This window comes from Conger conger, chromosome 13 (genome assembly GCF_963514075.1).
Source record: "Conger conger chromosome 13, fConCon1.1, whole genome shotgun sequence".
In the NCBI taxonomy this organism is placed as follows: Eukaryota; Metazoa; Chordata; class Actinopteri; order Anguilliformes; family Congridae; genus Conger; species Conger conger.
Genome location: NC_083772.1, coordinates 46,388,458 through 46,398,850, shown reverse-complemented (window position 1 = coordinate 46,398,850; position 10,393 = coordinate 46,388,458). Strand labels below are relative to the sequence as shown.

The 10,393-nt window shown below is 45.9% G+C and overlaps 1 protein-coding gene across 3 annotated transcripts in view; it reads left to right on the top strand.

Annotated features, from left to right (window-relative positions):
- Positions 1-519: 519 nt before the first annotated feature.
- Positions 520-10,393, top strand: part of gdpd5b (glycerophosphodiester phosphodiesterase domain containing 5b) — an 85,078-nt gene continuing 75,204 nt past the window's right edge. For all 3 annotated transcript variants that reach the window (XM_061216779.1, XM_061216778.1, XM_061216780.1), the window contains exon 1: positions 520-905. The gene's annotated coding sequence lies outside the window, so the exon portion shown is untranslated. The remainder of the gene's footprint in view (positions 906-10,393) is intronic.

The window sequence follows — 10,393 nt, the reverse complement described above, 5'->3', positions numbered from 1 at the left end:
TCACAGTGAATTTTCTCATAATAAAACATGCATTAAAACCTCCAATGTGGTTCCATTTTTTTAATATAATCACCCCAATGATTTCAGTGTGCAGGCACAAACACTCCAAAACACAGGCAGACTAAAGTAAAAGAGTAACATTGTTGAAATGTCAGTGCACTTCTGAAACTTTTTTACCTTTAAACTTTACGCCCTCTAATGTTACACATTTCCTTGTTAAATTACCAGTTAATGCCCAGGCGTCAATGTTCTCTGTTTGTGTGTGAGCCGCCCATTACATTGCAGACAGCGCGTTTCCCTGCCTGTTATTATACAGCTCGGTGTCATGTTACAGGGTTAAACTCCTCAAACAGATACGGAGATTGTGCAACATCTTCGGTGTTTGTGCACGAACATTAATCGAGTCGCACTTTTAATGCGTGTCTGGTGGTGTGAGCTGTGAAAGCAATTTCGCTTTAAATACCCGCTACACGCAGGGAATAGCGGTAAGGACTCCGCCCACTGAAGCTTCCCGGCTGGGTTACTCGCCCGTGCTGTCACAAAGCGCACTATAACCTACGAGAAAGCACAGGACCAGGAAGATCAGCTGGGAGAAAGGAGGTTGAACCCCAGAATTTAGGCACACCACTTTGGATACAAACAGAAATAATTACTTAGATGGGAAGAGTTTCTGCCCAGGCGATGTTCTGAACTGCGCGTTCGCACCTGTCCACTTATTCCGTTGTATAGCCCATTGTCCTCGTTATTATTTGGTTAGCAGAAGGCACACACCTTGGTGCTTTTGACAGAGCGCGAACCCTCCTGTCCTGACGCGTGTAAAAGGAATTTAACCCAGCGCAAAACCAACAGAACCAACCGCTCTCAGCTGCATCCCTTTCAAGAGCCGAAGAACTTAACTGGCAAAGGTAAGTGTATAATGCGCGCATGTTAAAGGTTAAATCTTTAACCTAAGTCTTACACACACTAATTCAGCGTTTTCAACTCAACTGCACTATTTTACAATGCACTTTACTCAGTTGTACATGACCTTCACGTGCGATGTCAAATAGATTTACTCGGTCACTGCTACCTGTACTTGACCGTGGGGGTTATTCGACCAGCGCGTTTTAATGGAACATAATGTTTGTAGGCTATTGTAGGTTATTTGTCACATACTTGCGAACATCTAGCAGTTGACCCTGGTTAATCACTTGAATTGCACGTGTCTTTTAACATTGGATTGCATTTTGAATCCATGCGTGTTTATGAATGGTTGACGGACCCAGCGACTTTTATATTTGCTTCGTGCTATAACCTATGCGTTTAAGTATCCTCTGCCCCACCTACGTAAGGGGGGAGGGGTGTGGTTATTTATGGAAATGTTCTGGTTACACTGTAGATAATTTGAGCATTTTATTGAGTTCTACAGTACGTTCTGCAGTAGTAGGCTTAAATGAGTGTTTAAGCTGTTATCTTCTGATGACACATGGCCAAGCAATGCTGTTGTATTGATCAGGGTTGGGCAAATGAGGCACCTGATGTGAAATTGCAACTGAAGCAGGAATTATCATCAACATAGATAGTAATGTGTCCTTCAAAAAACAAGGCAAAAGCCACTGCAATTTGAGGTGACCAAAATGTATATACAGTATTTAAGACACTTTACTAACAACCAAAGCAATTGGCATGTTTGTTTTTCCAAAGAGGTATTTAAACCGCCTTTGGTATTGTAAAGAAATCATTGAAATCATCTTTCTCATAGTTTAGTACTGAAATATGTTGGTGACAGGGAGGGTTTCCGAGTGTATCACAGCAAAATATCATTGGGCAGACAGAACTGTGCGATGACCTATTATTGGCCAGGCAGAACTGTGTGATTACCTATCATTGGGCCAACAGAACTGTGCAATTACCTATCATTGGGCAGACCGAACTATGCGATTACCTATCATTTGGCAGACAGAATTGTGTGATTACCTCTCATTGGGCAGGTAGGACTGTGCGTTTTTGTATTTTGTATTTTTTGATTTAAGCGTTATTTATACAGGGATTGGGCAGGGATTGCATTCGACTGTTGTGCCTGTGACCACTGGAGCCGGTGTAGCTGGCCTGGCTCACTCCGGAGCTCACATTCTGTCTGGCCCGTGGTATTTCTCACTTCCCGTGTCCATCCTCCTATGATGTCTATGGGGCTTTCAGCTATCTTACCCCTGTGCATTCTTGCAAGACCACATTACAACCATTTTGTACTGCCAGTTCTGTGGATGTCACGGTAGCCAAACAGCCAGTTAGACTGACGGAAATCAGGAAGCAAATTCTGTGCGTTGCTTCAGAAAGTGACATCCTGCTTTCACAGTTTTGGACACTTATTCAAATAAAGTGTATTCTCCCCTTTCTGGACTCATATGAACCCTGTCACCCCATGTAACACTTCCGCTTTTATTGTGAAGCTGGCATTAGCGCTGAAAGATGGGAGAGACCAGCAACAGCAGTAAACAGGAAATCCAGGCTGGAGTCACCTGCTTTCCCCTAAATAAAGCAGCTGTGGAGATGGGTTCCTGGCGTAACGGGAGTCTGCTGATCAGGGATAATACTGCAGCACTTAGCAGTCTCTGCTTACAACAGCTATTACGTTTATTGCTCCCGATATTTCTGTGCTTAGTGCTACCACTTATCCTGAGAGACCTGCATACCGGACCATTACCCTGCTCAATGTTGCTCTTGTACTTAAGCAGCTCGGGTTAATTAGCATACACAAGAGAAACTCCGCAGTCTGACCCAAGATACAGGGGCTCGAACCCACCACAGCGTCATCATGTCTGCGGCAGGAGTGTACGCTCACACGCATCGCTCACTGAGTCAGTCACTGAGGTGTGTGAGTGTGTGTGTGAGTGTGTGAGTGTGTGAGTGTGTGAGTGTGTGTGTGAGTGTGTGAGTGTGTGAGTGTGTGAGTGTGTGAGTGTGTGAGTGTGTGAGTGTGAGTGTGCGACTAATCTGAAAAATTGGGAAAAGCACACCTCTGGTAGTACATGGCTTGGGATCAACACCACGGTTACAATGCAAATCAAACCTGTTGATTTGCCAGTTGTGTACCTGTGATTGACAGATGCATCCTTTGCACACTGTGGAGCCTTGCAGATTTCATGCGGCCTGTCTGTTCATCTGGTAATACTGTCCTTACAGATCTCAGTGGGCACATGTGCAAGTGGGCTGTTGCTCCTGATGATGGTTGCCAAGCACTACATGCATGTTGAAGTGATACATGTATTTCTTTGTGTCTTTGTTCTTGCTTCCCAGCTAATAATGTTTGGGTTCTAGAATGTTTTTCTGAAGTTGAATGTTCTTTTAAAGCATTCTTGGAATGTTTGGACACAACATTCTTCCAAGGTTATTTGCGCTAAGTTCTTTAAATGTTCCCAGAAGCATTTTTTCCCAAATTTATAAGAGCATTCTCAGAAAACACATCATTCTAAGATTTTTGCAAAACACTCTTAACTGCTTTTCCAAGTGACTGCACGGCACAGTGGTGCAGTGGGTAACATTGCTGCCTCACAACCAGAAGGTCCCGGGTTCAAGCCCCGCCAGGCCAGTTTGCATGTTCTCCCAGTGTCGATGTGGGTCTCCATCTGGGTACTCTGGTTTCCTCCCACAGAAAAAAAATCTGAAGTGGGCATCAAGACCTGCAGTGTAAATGCGGCCTAAATAAACTTTTTACACGCTTTACAATGAATGCCTGACATTCACCCGTTCACACACTCACACCAACAACAAGGTGGCAAACAGCGCATTGGGAGCAATTGGGCATTAGGTTGTTTTGCCCAGAGGAACAGGCCATTACCTGATAACCACTCTACCGCTGAACTAATGTCAATATATTCATGATGTAATGTATATATGGGGGATGATTTGAACTTATTACTCATTTAAGGATACACAGATTGGCGGATATTTTCCTTTTTCTTGAATTCCTTGAATTAAGGCTGATTTGGCCTGGGACTGAAATGACACTCTATTAATCTGGGCGATATGAGCTAACAACAACTTTGACTTGCCCTGTCTCCATTACTGTAGGTCATGGAGAAATTGTTCTTGTATCATTTTTATCACCAGCTCTAGCTTTCATGTTCATCCCAAAATGAAAGATAACAGAGTTAGGAATGATTATAATCATGAAATCTGATTTGCGAAAAATCCTAGATTTTAAATGGATTACATTCTCACCAACGTTATAGTGTCAACACCGTCTCCAGAACAATTGGTTTTGGATGTGGTCCAAAAATGGTCTTTGGATGTTTGAATCATTGACAATACATTACGTATCTGAAGTCGCGTCACACGGTTTTGTATCAATTCTTTACAATGTTGCTTTATTGTGTAGCACATCACAATAATTGTTTTCATTATTATAAGTAGCTCAAATTCCCCCAGCTAAAAAAACAGCAATAACAAATGTATAGCTCAGAGCTATTGAAATCATGCCTCTGAATGCCGAATAGGCAGGTGAATCACAGTTTTGCTCACCTATCTCCTGTGAAAATGTGAAGTTTTGCTCGCCCACCTCCTGTGAAAATGTGAAGTTTAGTGAGAGTGAGAGTTTAATGGGGGAGGGAAAAACTGTGCATTCACCATAATAAGAGCCATCGCTACGGCAACCACACGCATCCCTTAATTAAGCCTGGCGTACGTCAGCATTATCTTAATTGGCACGTGTGCCTGGGCTGATCTAGAGCAGCCCCCTGCTGCGAGTATTATTCACTGCCCCCTGGACCAGGTCCACCTCTTCACTGAAACACTTCTGCATTGCTTTACATCTGCAAGACTTCAATGCACTTTTTTTTCAAGGTTTTGAAAAGGTTTTTTTCCATCCATTTCCTTTGAAAATAATTAGATTTTATGTCTCCGTGTACTAGTGTCAATTTTCCACTCCCCTCCAATCAATATCCTTTCAATCAATCAATCAATCAATCAATCAATCAATCCAATTAATATCCTTTTCATAGTGGCGTGCACCCTCGTTTTATGTCCCTCTCCTCCTTTCACCTCGGTCAGATCTGCTCCCCGCCCGTCGAAAAGTCCAGTGAAAGATCTGTTTCACTTGTGTATATGTCCTATGGAGGAAGGTAGTGCGGCTGTACCCTCTGTTTCAGCGCGTCTCTAAAGGTGGAGTATGTGCAGGTGCCCCAGGGCATGCTGGGATTGGCACAGTCAGGGCCTGGTGATGTTTGGCCCCCTATGAGGGTGAGCCTCAGAATCTGGCACCATTTTCAATACCAGTGCCTTGTGATTGGTCGCGTCCCGGGTCAGGTGACGGTGACAGCTGCTTCCGAATGTGGGAGGAGACATGCCAGTCAGCAAGCAGGAAAGGTGGCAGATGGCAATGGATCTTACACACACAGGGCTGGGTGTAGCGTGTGAGGTTGTTGGTGTGTGATTTGTCTTGGCAGTGATGGGGCGGGGGAACCACAGGAGTGGAACTGCACTGTCCTCTAGGGTCCTCTTCGCACTTGTCCTTGTTTTTGATCTGCATTTCATTGTACGTCGCTCTGGATAAATGCTAAATGCTTGTAATGTAATGTAATGTAATGAGTTCGTGAGGGATGTTTTTTTTGCGAAAGATTGGTTGTTTTGGTCCCTTTAACAGCTGGTGATGCAAACCAGGCTCTTATTTGAAAGTAGTGGGTTTGTGTGGTGAAGGGTGGGGGTGCAGAGTGGGGGGTTGTGTGGTGAAGGGTGGGGATGCAGAGTGGGGGGGGGTGTGTGGTGAAGGGTGGGGGTGCAGTGGGGGGGGGTGTGTGGTGAAGGGTGGGGGTGCAGAGTGGGGGGGGTGTGTGGTGAAGGGTGGGGGTGCAGTGGGGGGGGGTGTGTGGTGAAGGGTGGGGGTGCAGTGGGGGGGGGTGTGTGGTGAAGGGTGGGGGTGCAGAGTGGGGGGGGTGTGTGGTGAAGGGTGGGGGTGCAGAGTGGGGGGGGTGTGTGGTGAAGGGTGGGGGTGCAGTGGGGGGGTGTGGTGAAGGGTGGGGGTGCAGAGTGGGGGGGTCGTGTGGTCAAGGGTGGGGGTGCAGTGGGGGGGGTGTGTGGTGAAGGGTGGGGGTGCAGAGTGGGGGGGGGGTCGTGTGGTGAAGGGTGGGGGTGCAGTGGGGGGGTGTGTGGTGAAGGATGGGGGTGCAGAGTGGGGGGGGGTGTGGTGAAGGGTGGGGGTGCAGTGGGGGGGTGTGTGGTGAAGGGTGGGGGTGCAGTGGGGGGGGGTGTGTGGTGAAGGGTGGGGGTGCAGTGGGGGGGGTGTGTGGTGAAGGGTGGGGGTGCAGTGGGGGGGTGTGTGGTGAAGGGTGGGGGTGCAGAGTGGGGGGGTGTACTGTGCTCTGGACAGCACGGAGTTTGGGAGTGAATCGCCACAAGAAATGGGGCATCTTAGGAAATGGGCCAAACGGAAAACTAAAGCGGAGATGAAGTGTATGATGGGAAGGGAACGAGGGAACGAGGGAACAGGGACTTTGTTTCACTGTAAAGCCCTGTGCTGCTGAGCCTGACCCTTCTAGAGCTGTGCTTTACTGAGCCATGGCCCTTATAGAGAGCATGAGCCTTCTAGAGCTGTGCCTTACTGAGCCATGGCCCCTATAGAGAGCATGAGCCTTCTAGAGCTGTGCTTTACTGAGCCATGGCCCTTATAGAGAGCATGACCCTTCCAGAGCTGTGCTTTACTGAGCCATGGCCCCTATAGAGAGCATGAGCCTTCTAGAGCTGTGCTTTACTGAGCCATGGCCCTTATAGAGAGCATGGGCCTTCTAGAGCTGTGCTTTACTGAGCCATGGCCCCTATAGAGAGCATGGGCCTTCTAGAGCTGTGCTTTACTGAGCCATGGCCCTTATAGAGAGCATGGGCCTTCTAGAGCTGTGCTTTACTGAGCCATGGCCCCTATAGAGAGCATGGGCCTTCTAGAGCTGTGCTTTACTGAGCCATGGCCCTTATAGAGAGCATGGGCCTTCTAGAGCTGTGCCTTACTGAGCCATGGCCCCTATAGAGAGCATGGGCCTTCTAGAGCTGTGCTTTACTGAGCCATGGCCCTTATAGAGAGCATGGGCCTTCTAGAGCTGTGCCTTACTGAGCCATGGCCCCTATAGAGAGCATGAGCCTTCTAGAGCTGTGCTTTACTGAGCCATGGCCCCTATAGAGAACATGAGCCTTCTAGAGCTGTGCCTTACTGTGCCATAGCCCCTATAGAAAGTCTGAGGCTTCCAGAGCCATTTTGTCCAACATCGAATAGGAGCCTATCAGGTTCTGTGTAATATCCAATATCCTCTGTATTCTTATATTGTGTGACAGTGTAATTTTACTTAATCATTGTCTGAACTGACACCTGAAACTGAAACTAAATGTCCGAAATTGACCCAGAACATAGGAATTACTCCAGCATAAATTTAACTGTGGGATTAGAACAGTGGTCTCAAACTCAGAGCTATGTCTAAATAACAATTGTTGCTTATATTCTGTGCTTTATTACACTAAAATGCGTATGGGTGAATGAGTCATTAGAATCGATTAAGGCAAAATGTATCGGTTGGAATGAAAACCTGCATACACACGGCCCTCTGTGGCAACAATTTGAGACCACTGGATCAGAGGATCTCTGGATCAGAGGATCTCTGGATCAGAGGATCACTGGATCAGAGGATCTCTGGATCAGAGGATCTCTGGATCAGAGGATCACTGGATTAGAGGATCTCTGGATCAGAGGATCACTGGATCAGAGGATCTCTGGATCAGAGGATCTCTGGATCAGAGGATCTCTGGATTAGAGGATCTCTGGAGTGTGGAAATGATGGAGCAATGATTCAAGATTGAAGAGACTTTATTTGTCACATGCTTATACAAGTATGCACAGTGAAATGTTGATATGACAGACTCCTTCAGATGCGCAGTACACTCTCAGTGAGCACTTTATGAGCTGTTCATTAGACTTCTGCCGTAGCCTATCCACTTAGAGGTCCCTCGTGTTGTGTGTTCAAAGATGCTTCTGCATACCACTGTTGTAATGTGTGGTTATTTGCATTACTGTCACCTTCCTGTCAGCTTTGACCAGTCTGGCCATTCTCTCTCATTAACAATAGGTTTTTGCCTGCAGAACTGCTGTTCACTTGATATTTTTTATTTTTCGCCCCATTCTCTGCAAAATATGTTGTGCATGAAAATCCTAGGGGATCAGCAGGAGATCAAATACCTTTCGTAACAGACGGAGAACATCGTGATTTACACCCCGTCTAGCACCAACAAATCTACTGGTTCAAATGAAACCTGTACCCATATTTACAGAGGCCCAAATCAACCCTGCATCCATATTTATGAAACACCAAATCAACCATGCACCCATATTTTTAAAGCACCAAGTCAGCCCTGTGCTTCATGATGTACCAACTCAACCCATATTTATAAAACACCATATTTATTCATCCATCCATCAATCCATTATCCTAACCCACTTATCCTGAACAGGGTCGCAGGGGGGCTGGAGCCTAGGCAGGAATACACCCTGGACAGGTCGCCAGTTCATCGCAGGGCACACACACCATTCACTCACATACTCATACCCACAGGCAATTTAGACCCTCCAATCAGCCTAACCTGCATGTCTTTGGACTGTGGGAGGAAACTGGAGTACCCGGAGGAAACCCACGCAAACACGGGGAGAACATGCAAACTCCACACAGAGAGGCCCAGCCGACGGGGATTCGATCCCAGAACCTCCTTGCTGTCAGGCAGCAGTGCTACCCACTGCACCATCCGTGCCACCCACCATATTTATAAAACACCAAATCAACCCTGTGCCCATATTCATAAATGCCTGAAGAAAGCACAGAAGACAGGAAGCTGTGTGCAGGTGGGCAGGGGAGACGTGTTTAATAAACTCTGTTTAATGAACTCTTCCATGTTTAATAAACTCTGTGTTTAATGAACTCCTCCATGTTTACTAAACTCTGTGTTTAATGAACTCTTCCATGTTTAATTAACTCTGTGTTTAATAAACTCTGTGTTTAATGAACTCCTCCATGTTTACTAAACTCTGTGTTTAATGAACTCCTCCATGTTTAATAAACTCTTTGTTTAATGAACTCTTCCATGTTTAATAAACTCTTTGTTTAATAAACTCCTTCATATTTAATCAACTGTGTTTAATGAACTCCTCCATGTTTAATAAACTGTGTTTAATAAACTCCTCCATGTTTAATAAACTCTGTGTTTAATGAAGTCCTCCATGTTTAATAAACCCTGTGTTTAATGAACTCCTCCATGTTTAATATAACCTGTGTTTAATTAACTCCTCCATGTTTAATATACCCTGCGTTTAATGAACTCCTCCGTGTTTAATAAATTCTGTGTTTAATAAACTCCTCCGTGGGATATTGGTATGACTCCAGTACCCCCCATCACCCTCATAGTTCCTTGGAGTGGGAGACTGACAAGCTAACGGCCACTACGGACAAACAGAGGGCTGGCAACACGTCAACAGGACAAACGGACTCATTTCTCTGGGTTTTTCCCTCCTGGCTTTGAAGATGGAAAAAAATAAAAGTGCATTACAAATGGCGGCCTTGAGTTGTGGAGCAGGGGGAGGAGAGTGAGTGGTGGCCCTCCTCGGTGTCAGCACTAGGCACGATGATATAAATCATGATGTTCTCCGCCTGTCACTAAAGGTCTTTGTACTGTGTGCTCATATCTTCAGGAAGCAAAGTTACAGCTTGTGTGCTGGAAAGAATGAATTAAAAAATGCAGTAATGTGAAGGCTCCTACATAAGAGCTATATATTCATCAAGCACTGTATAGCACATCCATTAGCTGTACATAAGCATTCATAAGCGCTTATGCCAATAACCGCAAGTAGGCATATGGTATGTTATGTCAACATTGATGCAGCAAGCAACATCATCATGACATACCAAGTAAACTGACACAAGATCCTTATAATAACTTATAAATGCTCATGATTGTGCTCTGTAGTGCTTATGAAGGCGTGTGTTGAGGTTCTGAGAGAGTGAAGTGTTCAGCGCTGAGGTTGCCAGGCAGCTAGTGTGCAGTGAGTGAAGAGTGGCAGTTTCCCACACTCTGGGGGACTACAATGAGCTGTCAATCAGGGACTATAGTTTGAATGACATTAAACTGTGTTGCACTCCACAGGAGTACAACAGTTGAAATGAGTGAATCACTGACAGCGTATTGTCGCTCTCTCAGTGTTGGTTTCTTGTCATTAGTTAATGTGCCGTAAGTTCCCCTGCTGGCCCTCCCCTGAACTGCAGGCTGACCTGGTGATTGGGCGGGTCAGGGGACAGAGGTGTTGATCTGGGAAGCAATGGCTTCAGTCTGTGGAGTCTGTCCTGCTGTCAGGAGAGGTTTAACCCAGTCTAACACCACCTCCTCTCCTATCTCC